Source organism: Serinus canaria, chromosome 3, assembly GCF_022539315.1.
Source record: "Serinus canaria isolate serCan28SL12 chromosome 3, serCan2020, whole genome shotgun sequence".
NCBI lineage: Eukaryota > Metazoa > Chordata > Aves > Passeriformes > Fringillidae > Serinus > Serinus canaria.
The window spans coordinates 76,842,181-76,862,930 of NC_066316.1; the positions used below are offsets into that span (position 1 = coordinate 76,842,181).

The 20,750-nt window shown below is 42.3% G+C and overlaps 1 protein-coding gene across 6 annotated transcripts in view; it reads left to right on the forward strand.

The window, feature by feature from the left end:
- The window catches only part of BACH2 (BTB domain and CNC homolog 2), a 180,894-nt gene that overhangs the window by 78,471 nt on the left and 81,673 nt on the right, over positions 1-20,750 (forward strand). For 5 of the 6 annotated variants that reach the window (XM_030235916.2, XM_050972024.1, XM_050972025.1 and 2 more), the window contains one exon: positions 5,776-5,880. The exons of the other annotated variant lie outside the window; for it this stretch is intronic. The gene's annotated coding sequence lies outside the window, so the exon portion shown is untranslated. The remainder of the gene's footprint in view (positions 1-5,775; positions 5,881-20,750) is intronic. 6 annotated transcript variants of the gene reach the window in all.

Here is a 20,750-nt window from a genome sequence, read left to right on the forward strand (position 1 = left end):
ATTCAGTCCTATCAGAAAGTAGGTCAGTGACTGACCTCCTGATAGCATGAGGCAGCAGTTTCAAGCAGAAGTGACAGCTCAGCAGCGTGGACCCTCCATGTCTCCAGGAAACTTGTTTTGACAAATGTAAACACATTATATCCTGTAGTCCTCATGCTTTTTTTTTTTTCTTAGCTGCTGCATTAGAAACCACAAGCTGTCACTCTACATCCCCTTTCTTCACCCTTTCTGGTCCCCAAAGGGAAATGCCTTGTATCATAGCTAATAATTTTTGCAGGGCTGTGTAATGAGTAAGACGTTCCAGCAAGGGTTGGTGTTTTTTTATGACACACAAAGTTGAGCACTGTAAACCAGACTTGACTAAAATCCAAACCAAAGTCTTCCCAATGGTGAGGGAAGTCAGTGGGAAGACAGGAATTGGATTAATTTAGGATCCTTCTGTCCTAGTTTTGCTTTTCTTTGTACTGAATGAAATTTTGCAAATATCCATGTGCCTCTTCAGTGTTTACGTTGCCAGTGTTGGTGTCAACATTGCTACAGACAGAACCTTGAACATGTCTTCACTTCAGCCCAGCAGCCCCTGAAACTGGGATACTTTTGTAATTTTGGGTGAAGTAGCAAAATGTATATAAATGGGGTTGTGGCTCCTTGAATAGCCCATAAAGAATCATTGCCTCAGAAGACATGGGAATATGTTCATCTTTCCATTGAGTTGTCACTATCAGTATTGAAGGTGGAGTGTACACTGCTAGTTAACTACTTTGACTTGTACCTTTCCTGCAGTGATTTCTACTGTGGAAATCACTGTGGATCAAAAGGTCACACAAGGTTTTCAGCTGTCTCCTTCTCCTGACTTTTAACTAGGTTGCACAGACAATGTGTGGAATATATGAGGAGGATTTCAGACTGTATTAGCCATCATGGCTCAATTTAAGTAATTTTACTAAAGATCTCATAAAATTTGACATGATTTTCTTCATTATCTAGTTACCTTTCCGGCCTGAGGTGGCTCAAAAATATTAAGAGAAGCATATGGATATTTATGCAGATGCTGTACAAAGAATGATTTTTGCCATGTGATGGGTAAAATAGCCCTTTAGCTGTACACTACCATTTAACTGAATTTTTAAGTTCATTTGCTTAGAAGGAGTACACTACAATAAAAGTTTGGTGACTTGGTCTCACCTAGAAGTAGAGATTTGATTTGGGAGGATGGGAATATATTTGTTAAAAACAAAATGCTTCTGGCTTTAGTAAAGGTTTGATCTGAATAGATCCAAATCAAGCAAGAAGTCAAATGGATTTATACAACAAAACTGGCTATGAGAAGCTGGGGAAGAAGTCCTGTTTCAGTGAATTACATGTTTCTGTGCTATAGATAATGTTGGCATTGATTGTTACATGCCTTGCATTGGATGTCATGCTGAGAAAGTAGTGAAAAATACACTAGTGTATGCAGTTAAAAAAGAAGGCAAAGGAGAGTAGTGCCCATGTACATGTGTGTGAGTTCACTTGGGGGAGTGGGGGGCAGGCAGTTCCCAGTCTGCCTCCTGAGGGATTTTTGCATGACACAGATGCTGGCTTTCATGTCATTACACTCTCCACAGGGCCACCAAATTTCCTCTGCTTGAAAGGGCTGGAAGTGCAAGGTGTGCTCCAGGTGAAGGCAAAGATCTAATGCTTTTTCCCACTGTTTCATGCTTACAGAGATACTGCTTCCCTTTGCTCCCTCCTGCACTGGGGATAGTCAGGAAGGAAACAGCATCTTTTGACTACAAAGATCACCAAGGATAACCTAGGACTGCTAAGTCCAGCCCAAAACCATGTCCCTAAGTGCCATATCTACATGTCTTTTAAAGACCTCCAGTATTCCAATACTGAAATGCTTTTAGTTCAAGGCAATTTGAGCATCTCTTAAGGTTTAAGAACAGGAAGCACTAAGTGGAGATCTGGGAGGTTTCCTCCTACCCCCAAATGCTCATAGGAGGTCCTGCCAGGCTGGCCAGTTAAGCTGCTTCCCCATTGCTCATGGGTGGCAGAGCTCTGTGTAACAGAGGTGACATGGTGACCTTTGCAGTGAAGTGAAGACAGGCATAGAACAGAGACAGGAAGATTGCCCATGGTGTAGGCAGTCACTGGTGTCACTTGCCTTTGGGCTAGTGTCCTGTCTTACTTGTCGGAAAAGCAATTCCCATGGAATAAGAAAGCTGAAATCCTCCTTTTCTTTTTAATTTCCAGCGTGGGGAGTTTGTTTCACAGTCTACATCCCATACAAGCAGTGACTACCAGTGCATATTTGGTATATATTCAATATATGAATTTACCCCTTCAGCTGTGTGCATGCATCATCAAGGAGCAGGACACCTTCGTACGTTCCCTTTTGCTTTTGATACCTTGGTGATGGCATACTGGGATGAATGTCACCTTTATGGCTTTCTCCTGATGCCCTGCACATAGCGGTTTTGAGGGAGTGTGGCTGCAGGATCAGCCAAGACTGCTATCCTCCCTGTGATGAAACTGGGGGCAGAGCAGCGAGGTGTGATGCAGAGAGGACACAGGAGATCCTGGGTCTGCATTTCCCCAAAGCTGAACCTTCCCGTGCTGGCCCTGTGTTGGGTAGAGCAAGCTCAAACTCACACAAGGGACTTGGCAAGAATGGCTCTTCTGCTTGTGGGTGGTTTCTTCACACTCTCAAGCTGCATCCCTGAAACAAACAAACAAAAAAAAACCAAACAAAAAATGCTTCAGAAAAACCCAGGCCCCACCTTTTCCCTCACAGTATTCTCAATTATTTTAGTGGCTTGGATGTCCTGGGCTTTTTCCATCCCAAAGTAAGAACTCAGGGAGTTTAAGTTGTTTGTTCCCTTCTGTACAGCAAAGTAAAAAGGTACAGGAGAAATCAAATCTTGGCAGTTGAGATAACTTACAGTAAAACTTAAGATTTTATTAGTTTTCTTCCAAGGTGTAGGAGAACTGTTTTTACCTCTTAGGTAACTCTTCAGCTGAAGTTTTTGACTTAATAGTTGAATTACCTTTATTTCTACCCTGTTGACTCTTGGACTGAATCCAGTGAAATAATGCATTTAATGTGATGTGCTGAAAATATTTATAAATTTTTGTTACGTAGGGGAGGAGGGTAGGAGTTGCCACTTTGGTGCTTTTATGAATGTAGAGCGATCTACATGGATTAAGCGTGGATGATTTCATTTCAGTCAATGGCACAAGGCAGCGTCCATCCTGACTATAATGATGTAAATGTCCTTTGCTTTCCTTAAATCTGTCTAAGAGTATGTCATCTATCAGACTAACATCTCAGATGGTGGAGAAATTCTATACAGGGTGTGTGAAGTGGGAGCAAGTGAAGAGTCCGTATGAAATTCCATCCCTCCTTAATGTTTTGCAAGAGCTCTTTTTGGCTGAAGTAACATGTTGTGAATTTTGTAGAGAAATTAGGTGGGTCATTCTTGCACTGATGCAGGCATAGGGCAGATTCTACAAAGGTAAAATGTTGTCCCTACTCAGGGCTTTTGAACCACTCAAAGAGTCTCTTTTTTGTACAAGTGTTAAGGGGGGGAAATAGAGAAAATTAATTCATTGTATTGCCCAGCTAATGAATGAATGAATTTACTCTGCATTCTTGTATGGTCCATGCTCTGAGATTGGGTGATCTTAGGAAGAGCTACTGGAGCACTGGATGTCCAGGTGCACAACGTGAAGCAGTGACTTCTAAGGGCTCCTCATAAAGCCCGTTTGGCAGGTGCTGTGAGGGCTCATTTTACTTGGCTTTGTTTCTTTCCTTGGATTTAGGCTAGTTTGTGATTAATGTTTCATCACCACTGAAACACTGCTCACCTCAGCTGACCACAAATTTGTGTCCATTACTAATTCCAGAGTGTAAACTAGATATGTTATTTGTCCTGCCCTGAGGAAGAAGAGAAGGAGTTGAAATTTAAGAGCTGCCTCTGGTGGGCATGTGTGCTGACTAAAACCTATCTGGAGTACATGGAAATAAATTTGGACTTTGTCTGATGAATGCCACACTGGAGTTTTTTCTTTTCCATATAGAGGTACATATGAGAATCGAGAAATAAATGAGTTCACTTAAGATAACATTGTGTGACAGCTGAGAACAATTAAAACTCTTGTAGCTATATTTTTTCCTTTCCTTTCTACAGCAGGAGGGTGGTGTCTGCAGCTCTAAGGAGTTGATACAGGCTATTTGTCACTGCTGTGATCTTATCTAGAACAAGTATCCTGCAAGGTTATTTATTTTACAGCCTTTTCTTCCAGTTTTGCACAACACACAGATCTTGGGAGATGGGAAAGGGTTTTTTTTTTCTTACTAGAGTCTTTTTGGCAATAAACACTTGCCTAACTGTAAGAGAAAAAACTTTCACAACCAAGCTTGTTTTGTGAAGCCCAAACATTTGTGAAGCTTACAAACCCTCAAACTTTGCATAATGTGCCCATCCCTGGTCTCAAACATGAAGTGGCAGAAGAGGGAAGTGTTACTTTTTTTAACCAACAACTTATGACTGTGTCAACACATGACAATTTGTCAAAGCTTGCTGTAGCGGTACTGTAAATTAATTTTTAGCATCACTTGTGAGTGGTAAACACTTTGTGCAGTGTGAACAGCTCCTAGTACAGTGTGAGTTGTCAGCAGCTTGTGAGCTATCCTAAAAAAAAAAAAAAAGGAAAAAAAAAGCACGCAGGGAAGGGTACAAGCTCGTTTACTAGTACGAAATGGATCTGAGTCTGCAAAAATTCAACATGTGGTGGTATGTCAACTCAACCTTGAAAACTTGTTTTTTCCATTAATAGTAATCACCTGCAAGGCTGGGAAATCACAACTTTCCATTCTGTGCCCCACGCCGAGCCTGATAGCAAGCAGCTTTCTCAGACTCATGACTTGGTGAAGTAGAGCCCTCTCTTTGCTCTTGGGTTTTGCCTTTGCTTGCTTGCTTTAAAAGCAGAACGTTCAAGTATGCTCTTTTGCTGAGAAGTCTCAAATCAACCACATGAAACGCCTGGAAAAAAAATTAATATGGCAGCCCAAAGAGAAATGGTAGTGGCTGAGTGCTCTCTCCTCCTCACCCGTCCCCTTGCTCTCTCTCCTTGCCTATCTCAGCTGCTGTGGTGTAGCTGGCAGTGATGGTTCATACAATAGGACTTGACATGATGGAAGAAAATTATTTGATGCAAAAAGACAGAGAATATGTATTGTAGAAAACAACTTTTCAGATACAAATGTATTTTAACCTGTCACTTTAGCAGAACAAGCAGTAATAACCTCCCAACCTAACAATGACTGTTAAGTTGAATGTTAATTCACTCAGTCGTTGAATTGCTAACATGTCTACAATTTACAAGTGAACACCCACTCAAGAGAGAGAAAATAGAAGTTGGTGCCTGGAATTCCTGGCCTTACTGAAATCACCTACATTTTTTTGGTACTAATTCATCTTGCATTTCCTGCGAGTGTTTTAAGTAGAACTAGATGAGAAAAACAGCTGGGCACGTTTGTTTGCCACTTTGATGCGCTCAGTGCAGGGTTTTTTTCTCAGGCACAGTTGCTCTTGGCTTATACACCATAGGGTGCTTTGGCTGCACCTTGGGGCTTGTTCCTGTGAGCAGGCAGCACATGTGAAGCTTGGCACAAGAACTATTGAGACCTGCTAAAGCTAGTTTTAAGCTGGTCATGGTTTTAAAGAGAAAGATGACTTTACTTGTGTATTTGCTCATAAAGAATTTTGGTTATATTTCTTTTTCTAGATACAACTGTAAGTGCTGCCTGTATGAAAGAGCTGAGCCACACCATCCAGTAAACTGTCTAGAGCAGCAGTTGGCTTGCTTGGAAATCACTTCCAAGACTGCGTTGTAAGTGTTTTTTACAAAAGCATCATGAAATGGTTTCTTCAGTTTTGGGGTGATTTTGAGATGTTCTGGTTGTTTCTTATAATTTCACAGTTTTATTCTAATATCTAGTAAGACACTAACAATGCATGTGGGAACTGGAGCACCCCCATATCTGTGTACAGCATAAAGCTAAAGTCCTTTCAAGGCTTTTTGCTCTCTTGCTCTAGAACTCCCCAGCAAAGTACCTGAACACTTCTGAGAACAGGCAGCTACATAGAAGCCTAGAAAGAAATTTGGCCAAATACATAGTGATCTATTTTGTCATTAACTCTATGACATACATGTTTTTCAAGTGTTCATTCCAGCCTGTACTTCAGCCTTTTAGCTGTGCTGGTGTAGCCCTGCTAGAGCGAATTCTTTGTGGAGGTTTTCATAAACTCTGATCTACCCTAACTCAGTTTGAAATGATCCATGAATAGATGCCCTGTCTCATCCAAAAAGAGCAGTGCTTTGTCCCTTTGGCCATGCGGGGTGTAGTGCTGGGGAACCCCAGCAGGCTCTGAATGGAGGTGGATTTGGTCAGCTGCATCTTCTTTCTATGATCACGGAATATAGAATATCCTGAGTTGAAAGGGATCCATAACAATTTTTGAGATCATCCTAGTGATGAGTGAGTCTCAATGAAAATGGCCCTATTTCAGGTCACAAGCCAATTGCATTGTATATGGCATTGAGAATGTGTTTGCATTTAGAATGAATAACATCATCCTAGAAAACTTTGAGATGTACACCAAAAAAAAAACAAACTTATTGTTCTATCTACACTGTTCATTTTGAAAGCATTATCCATTCAGGGATATTTGTGACCTAAAATTTTGTAATTTGTATTTATTTTTATGCTGTCTTCATTTTTCAGGTGCTGCAGGTTATGAGAAGTATGATTTGAGAAGTATTTCTGACATAAGTGCATTTCCCTTAAAATGGCCTCTGATAACATGGTTGCTTGAGAGAGCAGTGGTGGGAGAGTGAGTGACTTAGAGTTCAAATCACTTAGTTAAGCATATTTATTGTACAGGCTGCTCACATTCCTCAGCACCTTGCAGAATATTCCCCACAGGTGAAATTTTCTGTACATATACTAGGTGTGTGTGTGTGTGTGTGTGTATATTTATTTATTTATTTATTTTACTTTTTTTTTTAATGTTAGTCCTGTCGCCAAGTGCTTCAATCACAGCAGCTGACTCATTTTTTTGCCATAGGTTTCTTTTTCTGTGAATCTTTACTCTGTACAGTCAACTGACCCACCTGGGTCACACTCTAGGTGAGGTTGTGCTGGACAGAAATCTTTGGCTCGGCTCTGCCTGCAATTATTTGCCAGATATAGTAACTGCTGTTTTGTTCTTGTTCCGTGATTGCTGGACCCATGAGGCATGCAGCCCAATTCTGCATGGGTGAAGTTGAATGAAATGAAAAAAGAACTGGTTACTGTCAGTGATGGGACATTTCAGCTATGGCAAATGTGCAGAGAACAAGTGGGGGAATTGTTTGGGGGAAATTAAGGCTTCGAAAAGTCCAAAGTCAAACAGTTTCCCAATTAGACATTTCAAACAAGGCCTAATGTTTGTTTTCAGCGGCCTGTTAATGATTCGTCTGCTTCTGGAATTAAATCCTGACCTAAGCCACCATTGGTTTCATGGAAGCATAAAATCATTAAGAATCATACAAGCAGAGTTGTTTAGGTTGAAAAGTACCTTCAAGATCATCAAGTCCAACTCCTAACCCAGTACTGGCAAGTCCACACTAAGCCTTATCCCTAAGTGCCACATTTGCATGGCTTTTAAATATCTCTAGGAGTGGGGACCCAACCACTTCCCTGGGCAGCCTGTTCAATGCTTGACAATTCCTTTCTGTGAAGAAATTTTTCCTAATATCCAATGTAAATCTCTCCTGGAGCAACTTAAGGCCATTTCCTCTGATCTTGTCATTTGGGAGAAGAGACCAACCCCCACCTGGCTGCAGCCTCCTTTCAGGCAGTTGTAGAAAGCGCTAAGGTCCTCCCTGAGCCTTCTTTTCTCCAGGCTAAACAAACCCAGCTCCCTCAGCTGCTCCTCATCAGACTTGTGCTCCAGAGCTCTCACCAGTTTCATTGCTCACTGAAGATGAGCACTTCTCGTTCTTTCTCACAGGCTCTGCTGCACTTGTTCGCAGGAAGCCCCGCTGTCACTTGGGCTGATGCCACCACAGAGGTGCCAGTAAACCCCTGAGACTGTTTCAAGGGGAACAGCCTCTCTGTCACTGCTAGTAATGGATTTTCGTCCAGTTTATGTCACGATGTTTGCATTGCTCTGGCCCCAGGTGCTAGAGCTGTGCATTCATTTAATTTACCCCAGGGTAGTTGCTACTGATTTGGATCAAACCTGGTGTTGCAGCCTGCATGCTGAGGCAATCTCAGTTACACCAGTTCCTTGAAGGATTGGCTATTCTAGTGTGGTTTTCTGCCTCATGTCCTTCTCGTTTAACTGTATTAGGCTGTTTAATGGTGCCAGAAGGCCACATATTTGCTCTCTGTGAAGCCTCAAACAGTAGATGCATGCTTTTAAATAGTTAAATAAACGTTAATTATGATTCACAAATAGTTTTTCCCCAGCTATTAAGTAATATCAAACACTGAATTTTTTAGTCAGTAATTGTTTTTCCAGCTGCTGAGTGGGACGAAGTATTCAATATTTTTACAGAGTTATTTTTGCAGCTGCTTGGCTGCTTTAGGCATAAAAGTCCTGTGTTATTTTGTAGGGCTTGACAGCCTTGGATGCACAGTGGGCACAAAAAGCCTGTGGTGGGAGCGGGAATGATTACAGTCTTCTGATGCACCTTGGTTAGCTGTGGATAGTTTGGGCTGCATCCAGATAAGCTGAAAATAGCATATTGGGCACTTTCAAAAGTTTGTGGTTTTGCAACATTTTCTCACAAAAATGTGAAGTCTTTTTCTTTCTCACCATGTGAGTTATTACACATGTGGAAATTAGTTATTTTTTCCTTTTCAAGATCTTGAGACATTCTGTGAGGGATTCAGCCAGTGTGAATTATTTCATGAAATAGTGGTTTGACTAGTTACACCTCCTTGCAAACAGTATAATACCAAAGGATTTTGCCTTAGAAGTGCATATTATGTGCTTTACACAGAAAGATCTTTAAAAATGTTAAAATATCAATTAAACCACAAGGCATGGTGATAGTGAAAGAGTCATTGTTTTCACCCACCGTGACGACTACCCTGTCAGTGAGCACATGGCTCACATTTTCCCAGTGATTCATTAGCCAAGCCAGTAAAACATCCTAGGCAGTCTGATGCTGTGGCTTACTGGTAGCTCTTCTTCAGATGATTGCTCATGTCGACATGATGCATAGCAGTGTCAGAACATTCACTTTGGAACTTACCTTTTTTGTGCATCTCTTTTCTCTGGTTTTCCCACCAGATCTGCTCTGCTGCCTCACAGCACTGCTGTTCACATAAGCAGTTGCTGTAACTCTGTGAAGCTACAAAGAAGAATTACCTTCTAAATATCACTGGTGGGTTTTGATGAAGCCACAATCATGAGCACAGGGTGCACAAAGGACACAACACTGAGCACTAGGGAGAGGATGCTTAGCACTGAGCACTAGGGAGAGGATGATGTTGGTAGGGGAGGAGACCAAACTGTGAAGGGTAAATTCTGTTTGATGTTCAGTTGTGTTGGTTTTTAAGCCAGAGCAGAAAAGAAGCAGGATCAAAAGCCTTCACAAAGCAGAAGTGTGAGTGTAATGAAACGTAGTGACTAGACGAAATAAAAAAAAAAAAAGAAGTTCATTGTAAAACCCACCAAACTTAAATTTCAAAGCCCCAGAAGAAGGGGTGATTTGTCAGCCACCCAGCTTGGACTGGGCACCCAACTGGAACTCATGGTCTGGGTTCAGTTCCCTGCCTCAGTCACAGGTTTCCTGTGTGTTCTCAGGCAACCTCCTTGACCTGCCCCATGACTGACTTCCTCATTTGTGCAGCAGAGATCATCTTCTTCATGTTCATTGTGAGGACAAAGCCTACTGATGTTGCTGAAAGACATGGATGCTGTGATGGGAAGAGCCACCCTGGAGACCAGAGCAAAAGGGGTGTGCCTCCTCGCAGGGGATAGATCGTCGCCATGCTGCTCACATTGCTGTGTTAAAGAGTAAAAGAAATTATTTCCACATCTCAAAAGGGTTGAATTTCTTCTTGCCAAGTCTTTCAGGCCTACTTTTTTTGTGGAGTTTGGCTGCCCCAGTGCAGCAGCAGGCATTTGGAATATTCCCTGTCTCTCACCTTTCTCCTCTCAGTCTGTCTGCTTATGTCTTTGAATCACTCCTGTCTGCTCAATACGTGCTCCCAGCACAACCCAGTGGGATCAGAAACACAGCTTCTGCCATCTCCCAACTTACGTGGAGATCTCCTAACGTGTAAATATGTTTTTTGTAAGAAAGAAACCGAAGAGTGCTTGAGGCTGGTTGGAGGGGTACCAAGAGTGAGCCTAGCAGCTGAGGAAGGTGGTGCGAGGCAGTGAAATGTCACACTCATGGACTCCTGCCAAGGTGGGCACTGGCACAGTGTGGCTGCTAAGGATGCCCACATGGCCCATCACCACCACTGGCCTTCAGCCCCTCTGCTCCTCCACTCAGTCCTTGATAAGCAAAAATGTTAATTTAAGGGGTTTTTATATGCTCTCACTCAGTGCTGATGCTAATTCTGAGTAAGGAATCAGAAATGACAAGTCACACGCCTTTTGATGTGCTCTTCTATCTCTTTGGGTTGGTTGTTAAGCTTTTAAGGGTGAGGACTTCTCAGTACATGAAAACCAATGTCTTGTTCCTTCCAAGGCTGGTCAGCTCAGAGTTCCTTGCCGTGAGAAAACACAGATGATCTAAGATGTAGTGCTGTGGACACTAGACATCCTCTCTGTGCCTGCAGTGCTTGTCCCTTTTCCCAACTGGTGAAACTGGAAATTCAGCCTGCTTGCAGCTCTAAAGGACTAGTGCCTGAAACCGCAGCAACTGCTTCATTGTCCATTGCTGTTTCAACCCCTCAGCCAAGCTACAAATAATGAGTTATTGAGCTAATTTAGTTTTATACAGAAGTGATCTTCATCTTGCAAATCAGGAAGGCTATTTAACGCAGTGTAATTGACTTCAGCTGTAAGATTCAATGCACTTATCTAGGATTACAGTTCAATAAAATCTAATTGTGCTGAGAGCAACAGGAATTGCAGAAACACCTGGGTATTGTTCTGTGCTTTTCCTGTGAACAAGGTGTGCTGAATATCTTCTGGTCCTTATGGTTTGGGATATACTGCTGCTTGACCTGCCCATTTGTGGGAATAGCCTAAGGTGACACCAGTTGGCATGGGGAGATGAAGGCAGGCAGGTGAAATGATGGGTGGCCTTCTTCAGTGAGCTCTCATTTCTGTGTGCCTGGCCAGAGTCAGGCTGGGGGAGCAGGAAGTAAGCAATGTCTGGTTTCATTATGATGGTGATGATAACAGGATCCATGAGGTATGTGAGATTAAAAGCCCTATAACATTGCAGGCAAAGTCATCCACAGAGGACGAGGTCTGAAATCAGCTCAGTGCCTAAAAATCTTTTTTTCTTGCCTCACCCAGTGTAGAAATAAATAAGGGAGAACAAGTATTTATTCGGTATTTCCTCTCACTATTTACCAAGTAGGAGCTGTGTAAAACCAATTGCTACCCGGAAACATTCGCTGGGCATCGTGCATTGGCTTTATGACTGTGTGCTGCAATTGTATTTTTGCCCACGTATTATGAGCTTTTCATCAGCCACTCTGGATAAATGGGAAAGCATTAGATTTAATTTTTCACTTGCAGAGCTTCAGGGAAAAGTACAGACTTTTTAGTGGGATGAGAACACTGGCACAGGTAGTGAGTAATTTGGGACGATGGCAGAGCAGGCTGTGTGGCAAGTGTCCTTGTGACACACATCAGGTGCAAACTTTGTTATTCTCTTGTAGAGAGACATCCCAAACATCAATCCTTGGTCCAAACATAAGGTTGTGTAATTAGGAGTGCTTACCTAATACCATGCTTATTTTCTCCATTATTTCTCTCAGTTATTAATTTTCCTGTTGCAAGCAGGAAAGGGAAAATGTACTTTTAGACCAAAGTAACAGATTTGGCTGGTTCCAGTACTCTGACTTCATGAGCAATAAAATATATAATATTGCTTGCTACAGCACATGCCGTACTAATCATTCTCTGTACCACTGCCTACTTTTTACATCATTTTAAGCAAATGCCAGGACTACGAGGAGTAATAAAAGAAGATAATAATAGCAAAACAGGTAGGTTTTGTCGTACAAGTTGACCCCAAAACAAAAAATACCTCCATCTCCATAAGCCAGGAGAACTGTAGAAAGAGACTCTTTTTGCCTGCCAAAGTTAACCTGTAATTACTGAGTGCAGAGGACATCTTTCTTACAGGAGCAAGCAGTGAGAATGGATCATGCAGGATGTCCCTGAAGCTGCTGCAGTCACATTTTAAGAGCAGAGAGATTGAAAAGAAAATATTTTTTTTTTCTGGTTGTGGAGTTGGCTTTGCTTGTGGCCTAATGATTGCTGGTTCTTACTGCTGGTTTGCGTGATCGTTAACTGGGATGGTGAAAATACTGATGTTGAACTTCTGTTTTCAGGTGACATGAAACTGAAGAAGAAATTTATGTCATGGCGAAGGTTTCAGTTTGAGTTGAGCTGTCAGGGAGAGCTAGATAGATATTTAAACACAGTCTTTGCTGTTTTGGTTAAATTTATGAGGTGATAAACCCTATTTCACTTTGTTTCCAATGCCTTTATTTTTTAATCAGGACATTCAAGAGTTGGTGCAAAATTAACTTAAAAACAAATACAGGGGCACTTCAAAATGTGCCCACTTTGCATGCATCAAAGTATTAATGTTAGCTTGTGCACGAGCTGCTGGTATGCAGCAGCAGACAGCAAATGGTTTGTTAGTATTGGCAATGCTCTCACAAAGCCAAATACAATTCTTACGTTTGCTGGCTTGACAGTCCAAAGTGCTTTTAATTCCTATCCATTTTTTTTCTGCTTCCTCTGTCTTCATATTGCCACCCTTGGACCTTAGAGCAGTAAAATGAAACTTCAAAGAGTTTGTGAAAGTTACCGTTGAAAACGTGTTATCTTAGGTCAGGCAGATGAAGCCAGTGCTAAGTCCAGTCTCTTCTCAAATCTGGCCAAAATAGTGCTTCACTTATATTTGGGGAGTGTGACAGTCCATTTCTCTCTAAAATAGCTGAAGCTGATAAGAGAGTTGTTCAGAAAAACACGATTCCCCAAGATGTTGCAAGGTTGATACTCATTGGATTCTGTGCTGAGCAAAGTTGAATCTATAGGCTTCTGGACATTATTTCTCAAACATGGTTGAGATTTCATCTTGTTTAGTATTGTCATAGGTTTGTTTCATAAGTTTATCTGTGCAGTAATTTCTTACTTCAAAGAAATTGCTTGCCTGGAGATTTTAAAGCAAGACTTTCATTTAAATCCAGTTCCACTCCATTCAAAAAAATACGATTTTTGCAGATATGTCTGATATTAGTTTCATGTCCAGCTATCTACCACAGTTAGGGAAATAAAATCTAACGTCACCTTCAGCCAGTAGATTGTTTTCTTTTCCCTTTTTATGCCATTTGTTTTATCATTTCTTTTCCTCCGCAGCTTTGGATTTTGTCTGTCTTCTTGTTTTAAAATCTGCTGTTGTATTACTCGCAATACCCAGTGTTTAGATGGGTCCTTCTCCATCTTCTCCAAAGCATACCAAGGTTCTCCTCCTATCTCATGCCTTGTATTTAAGAATTAGTGGCATGATGTGTTACCATGAGTTACTGATACACACTGAGAGCTGTGCCTCCAGCAGTGCTGGTGATATACTCCAGCTGCTGGTAGGTGCTCAGTCTGCAGCACTGGGCTGGAGTTACTGCCAGATGAAATACAAAAATTGGGCATCATATCAGCAACATGGCTCCAGTGGAGTAGTCTAGGTCTAAGGGTAAAAGCTAATATAGACATGACCATTAATTTCTCACCCCTCCAAGGGCATACTTCTAATTAAGACCATGTATACACTATTGAATGTTTCCAGTACTGTCCCCATAATCTATAAATTATTGGTCCATTTAACAGGGCTCTGCATACAGCCCCAGCTGAGACACCTGGCTGGTACCCGTTGATCCTGGTCCTCCTGCTGCAGTCATCTCCTCTTCATTTACTTGTTAATGGAGTACCCTGCCCTTTCTGTTACAGTCTCACATTGTTTCTCTAATTGGCTTCTTTTTTCTTTTGTCATAATTATTTTGCAATTCCTGGGCAGATTCCCTGGCAGAGGACTCAGAGTATGGCAGTCTAACATCGCCCTTATTCTGGTAGTAGCAACCACTCTGTTTTCTGTCACCTTGGCTTCAGAAAACACTGCTAGAGGCAGTTGCAACCCCACTTGATCTTTCCCTATGTAGAAGATGTGAAAATACCTAATGAATCATTCTGGGGAGGTGTGACCTGCGGGATGCAGACGCGTGGGAGTGTTTATTTGTTGCAAGCATCAGAAGGGGAATCACTCCGTTATCCGAGTACCCATGTCAAAAGGTGGGAAGCCAGCATGCTCTGAAGTTTCACTATACCTTGATTCTTCTCCTATCTGTCTCTTCCTGGAAGGTAGTTAATTTTGGAAAAATGCACAAGAGGAGAAAAGCAGCATGTAAATTCTCAGGATTTCCTTTGGGGGAGAGATCCCACAGGGGAAGGAGGGAACTCTTTTAATAATCTTTGCAGCATTTAATCCCAAGAAAGTGAAACAAAATCAGCGCTTCCACTGAGAGTTGGCAGTTTCTGTAACAAGACCAGTTCTTTGTAGTACAGTCTGATTAACACTGTATTGAGTTGATAGAGGAGAGTGAAATCTGGTTTTGACAGATGTTTCCCATGATCTGAAGAATACAAACACTCCTGCAAGATGACAGACGGCTTGTTTACATTAGAAATCTTTTTTTTTAATTAAGAAAAAGCCAACAAAAACACACAAACACAAAGAAACGTTTGGATCAGTCATTCTGATCAAGGCAGTGTCAATTATTAGGCTGTAAAGGGAACTGATGACTCAACTTGGGCACAGCATTGCGGCGATCTCCGATTTTCGGTTTCATAACAGATTCTTTTCAGGAATGCTTTTCATTCATACCTGATGTTTAAATGTGTCTCTGGGAGCGTGTATCACTTTGTGAAGGGGATGTGCGAGACTGGTGTCAGCATGCTCCGAGTGGCTGGGCAGAATTTGGGAGGCATTCCTGTACCTTGGTGGTATGCCCGATGGGAGAAGGGTCCTCTGACACATGGCATTGTGCACTCGTGCTTGCACATAGCCAGTGTTGTTACCATGGTAAATTTTATAGATAAGTTCACATCATTAAATTGAAAAGCACTTTGATTCACAAAGTGAAATGTTTTGATGAGATCCCATGCTTAGTAATTCCTGCGAGTGTGCTTGTTAAAGCGGGTGAGTCAGAAATGGAAATGCAAAGCATTTCTCTGAACGGTGGCCGGAAATTAGCTTTGAAAACTGAAACAAAGCCCCAACCGCAGTTTTATCTATTTACCTAACAATTTTAGATCTGTGAAAATCCCTTTGTCTTTGGGATACATTGCAATTCCTCTCTTGTAGCGCTGGTGTGATCCTTAAGCTGGATAATCAACCATGTGAGTTTGATTATATCTTCGTGTGTCTGACTTTTTTGGTTTAAAAAATTGAGTGTCCTGTTAGTGGCTTCATTGTCTCTGGTGCTGCCATATTCTGTCATGGCTTGTGGTGCAATTTGGTGGAAATGTAAGTCAGGATGGGATGTTTTAATATTTGAGTTAATGTAACACTGAGGAAGAAAATCAGGGGAATTGAATGGAATCACTCAGCAGTATTGCCCAATGCATAAGTTGTGTGTGTAAATATATATCTATATATGTATTTATGTATGTATATTTATAGCACACAGGGCTATTTGACTGTTCTGTTACAAAAAGCTCCTCAGTTTGGGACTGGCTGTTACCCAGCTTAGGATGGAGAGGCTTCAGTGGTCACAAGCCCCTCTGTCAGGACACAGCCCTCCATCCGTAGGGAGAAGGCAGAAGGGGGTCATGAGCATTTTCACGTTAATAGTGGTTGTCTTGCTGCAAAAAATCTTAAAAATCAGCATGTTGAGTGACAGCAACATTCTTTTCCTCATCCTGCACCTTTCTTCTTTGCTGACATCTTGGTACCTCTTGCTTATCCTTGCTGGAAGCTTTGGACTTGTCACTCAGCCTCAGGCAGCGTAAGGACTGACTGCTTTTCTGGCAGCTCTACTGTGGTCTGAGGCCCATCAATGTAAATCATGGTGGAGGAGGACAAAGTAATAGATGTGTTTAAGGGACTCGTAATTCCCACGGCAAGGCTGGTAAAGTAGAGCTCGTTTCAAAGATCAGGCGGTTTGGTGATTTTTCTTAATTACTGTTTACCTAAATAAATAAATAATGCATATTCATGGCTTTAACTAGAGTAAGTTGTGTTGAAATGTTTACCTCTCCCGAGGATAGTTATTAAGAGTGAGGTGTGGGGTACAGCAATTAATAATAAAACATTTAGATGAGATTACAGAATGTTCTGATTGGAATAGTAAACATTATGCTAGAAATAAAAGCAAATAAACAAAGCTGTCTTGAATTAAAAAAAAAATAATACTATGCTATCTGAAGAAACATGCTGAACAGAAGCAGTTTGGGTGAAGGGGCCATGCCCCTGGAGCTCTTCAATGTCACAGGGAGGCTTCAGTGTAAAAAGCATCCCTGTGGAAGAAAGCCCCTCATTTTGAGTATGGAAAAGAGATGATGCAAATATTGGCATCCACACAGATTAGTGTGGCAGATGTAACACCTGTCAGCAGCACTTTGAGGCTAGGGTCCATTTATTCTTTAACCGTGCAATGGAGAGTATTATCAGTAGTAAATAAAACCTTCATTTGCATTGTGAGCCTCCTCCCTCCTTATTTTGCACATTCCTTTGAATGAAATTCTTTGCTCAGCTGAGAGTTTGAAATTTGGACTCATCCTTTCATATCTTTTGGCTGTGGTTCCTTATCTGGTTAATCAGATCAAAGAGAGCCAGTGATGTGTTCAAAGATTCTTGTGACAGCTGTGTACCATTAGGCTGAATGATTAAAAAAACCCCATAATTGTAGTTTAGCAGAGTAAATACAGATTGGTCTTTCAGTTTAACATATGGTTGCAGGCAAACTGAGCCTTTGACGAAAGACCTGCTGCTTTAACCCCATGCAGACAGAGCTGGTTTGCCCCCAACCCCCCCTCCCTCCAGCCATTTTGGGTCAGCAGAGGTGTGTGATTGAGCAATGGGTGTATCTGTCCTGATTCACTGGGTTGCGGATGAAAAAGAAAACAGGGAATGGGCAGAAAGTAGGTAGGGAGCAACAAGGTAACCTGTGGGGACCATTAGCCTCCTTGTGCAAATGGAGTGGGCTCTCTTTTCTCATTGCACTGTCCATTTGCAGGCTGCTTTCTGGGCTGTTTCCTAACTTGGGCATCTTTTGGGGATGAAGGCTTCCAGTCCCCCTCATCTAAACCAAATTGGTCCCCTCCAAAGTATCTTCACAAGAGCTAGGATGCTCACTGGCACCTAGCACACCCAGCGTGCTGCTGGCATGTCTCCTGGACTGCCTATCATCTAGAAACCGAAAAGCAGCTTCTCTTTGGCTGGCAGTGCTCTCTGACTACTAGCACAGCTGACTAGTAGCTGTGGTGGAGTCTTTGCTTGTGTCAATCACCAGTGCAGGTCCCTGGCTGGTCTCTGAAACAGAGCAAGATGTCGAGGAACAAGCCCTGGTGGATGGGCAGTTCCCAGCACAGGTGGAGGGAATGTCCCGTTGACTTTGGTGCTTGTGAGGCATCTTCACAGCTGTTTTCTTCTGGCTGATAAATTTGCCTCAACCCCATTTTGCATCTCACCTCAATGGATAAACCTTTTTCCTGACCCATCTGCCTGCTCTGCAGGATCTGTGAGTGGTGTCTGTATCCCAGAAGACAGGGGTGTTAATGATGGCACAAGGTGTCCTGTTGGTCCATCTCCCCTGTAGCAGAGGGGGGTGGTTTTATAAACATGGTGCATTTTCCCCATCCAAGAATCGTTCTGGGCTAGAAACAAGATTTCTCTGGAGCAGAAATACCCATTTCCATCTTCACCTTTTTTTTCCCTAAGGGTTTCTGGGAGTTCCAGCTGCATGCCTTCTGGCAAAGCCAGCAGCAGCAAGGCTGCCAAAGCCTCGTGCGGGGTTTTGCAGGTTGAGAACATGTTGCACACACAGAGTGCACAGCACAGTAAACCTGATATCAGCTCACAACTAATTATCTCTGTATAAAAATCCCCCTGCTCACCGTTTTGCCGTTAGAGGCTCGCTGGTAAGATTTATGACTCTGGCTAAAATGAAGTACCATTTCCTTTTTCTCAGCATTACTGTGCATGGCCTCTCTGGCTTTTCGTGTTAAAAAGACCTGAGTTCACCCAAGAGGGAACATATTTTTGGACCTCTTTCCCATCACCATTCTCCCTTTCTCTTTTTTATATTTTTAACAACCACTGAAGATCACCCACAAAGAAATTTCATGTTTTTTGACTTTCCCCTGTTTGGACTGAGGGGTGGAGACAGAGAAGATAAGAGGTAGTTCCTTCATGGGAGATGCAGCATTTGCTCACTTTCAGCCCTACCACAACTTGCACAGGCAAGATGTGTACATCCATCAACATGGGCTCTCTCTTCATAGCTTGGTAAGCAACTATTGCATCCAGGATTTACATGAGCTAAAGGATAATTTCCTCACTTCATGCTGTAACATGGGGGACCACCTGTACAGCTGGAGAAAAAACTGTTTCTCCTCCCCTTATGTTGCACATGTATGCCCTCATTTGACAGGATCATGAAAATGAGACCACTGACTGAACTTTCTGAACTTGCAAATGTATGGCTGACCTAATCCTAAATCACCTTAAAATTAGTTTGTGTGACACTGTAAGGCAGTTGGGTTTTTTTTCTGAGTGCAGAGGGAAAAAAGGGAGCAATGTTGAGCTGCTGCCATCTCTTCCCAGTTGCAGTGAGACGTAGTTATTTTTGTATTAGAGCTTGGAGGAAAACCGGTAGAGATGCCAGATAAACCTCCCCAAAACAAACATTTGTGTTAATACTTAAATATTGTTCATCTTTTGCAGCATTTACTTATCTTTTTCCCACATGCTGAACCTTATGGGAAGTTTTTGTGGTTGACTGTGGCCTGTTCTTTCGTTCTCTGTGTTAACTGTTTTCTCAATTTGCAAATTTTAAAAGAAATCAGCAGTAAAAGTCTGACTGTGATAATCATTCAACATGGGAACATCTTTTTGGCATGGCAGGGTTGTGTTTTTATGCGTCATGTGTGCTGGGTCAGGAGCCTTGGAGTATTAACCCAGTGAGCTGTGCCATGTCATGATGACCTGGGAAGCATTCTCATCCAAGAGAACCAGCGCTGGCTAGTCCAGTATCATCTTCCAGCATGCCAGACTAAGGGACAGCAGTTTCATCCTCATCACTGAATCATCTCATTTTCTCCTGTTTGCATATGTGTTAACCATAATTTCCAGCCCTTAAGGGGAAATAAGCTAGGTGTCTGAATTTTCATCAGATCTGACACAAAGTATTAGGCTGTGGCTTTTGCTGTCTATTGGTTTTACTGCATAGGACATAAATATTCAACTTGTGTCATCTGATAAGGTTGCTGGGGAGGGGGTTTTTCTCACAAAATATATTAACTTTCCTTTCACACCTAGCCATTCTTTCATGAGTCATAACCCCAAGATAAAATATTTTTGACGGTGGCTTTCAGTCAAGTATATTCCAATGAGAAAATCACTCAGGTTTTACATGAAAAGATTTAAAAGTTCCTGTGGCAGTAGTCTTGAACTGCAGCCTTATGCCTTCTAGCCCTGCCTGGTTGATGTGTCACAGACCTAACTGCAACCAGAGGACAAGGAACGGTAGAAAATTCTCCTTATGCACATTCCCCCAGCTTTTCTGAAGGTTTTCCGTTTAAGCCTGGTTGGTTTTGTTACGTGTAGCTGGTGAAAATCCTGTTTTCAGACTCTGGAGCATTCCAGGGCAGCAGCAGCTGCCTTCCCCTGCAGCCAGCTAGCCAGTTATGGTTGTCTTGAAGGTTCTCTGGGTGACTTCAGTTACAGTTTCTAGCTAGGGTGGTTCCTGACACTGTTTTGCCATTATCTGAGGGAATAGCTCAATCTCATCTCCTCTGCCTGCTGACACAGCTCACCCAGGTAGGGATGTACTGCAGAGCTGGTCCTCGCAGCCCTGGGGTGTTTGGGTACCTCCCTGTTCGTGGTCCACACCTCCTTGGTTGTGTTGGTTTTCTGCATCCCACCTCTGGGCACTGGGAAGGAAGCTGCTGTGCCCCTCTGTCTCCTGTTCTGGCTGCTCCTGGTTAAACAGTACACATGGGAACAAGCAGGAATGATAGATGAGCATAATCTTTCCCTTTGGAAGAACAGCACTGGTTATTATGAGGAAATTAGGTGCACTGAGAGTGAAGCAGACCGTGTCTCTTTTGTGGCATAGGTATCGATAGCACCTTTGGTTTAATTTACAGATTTCAGGGAGAGATCATGCATTAGATGTCAGGAGCACTGCAAATGCCTTCTCAGCCTCAGGCGACTCTTCAAGCTACAAATGTTCCACTGACACTACTTCAACCAGAAAGAAATTACACACAAAACATAAGGAAAACACG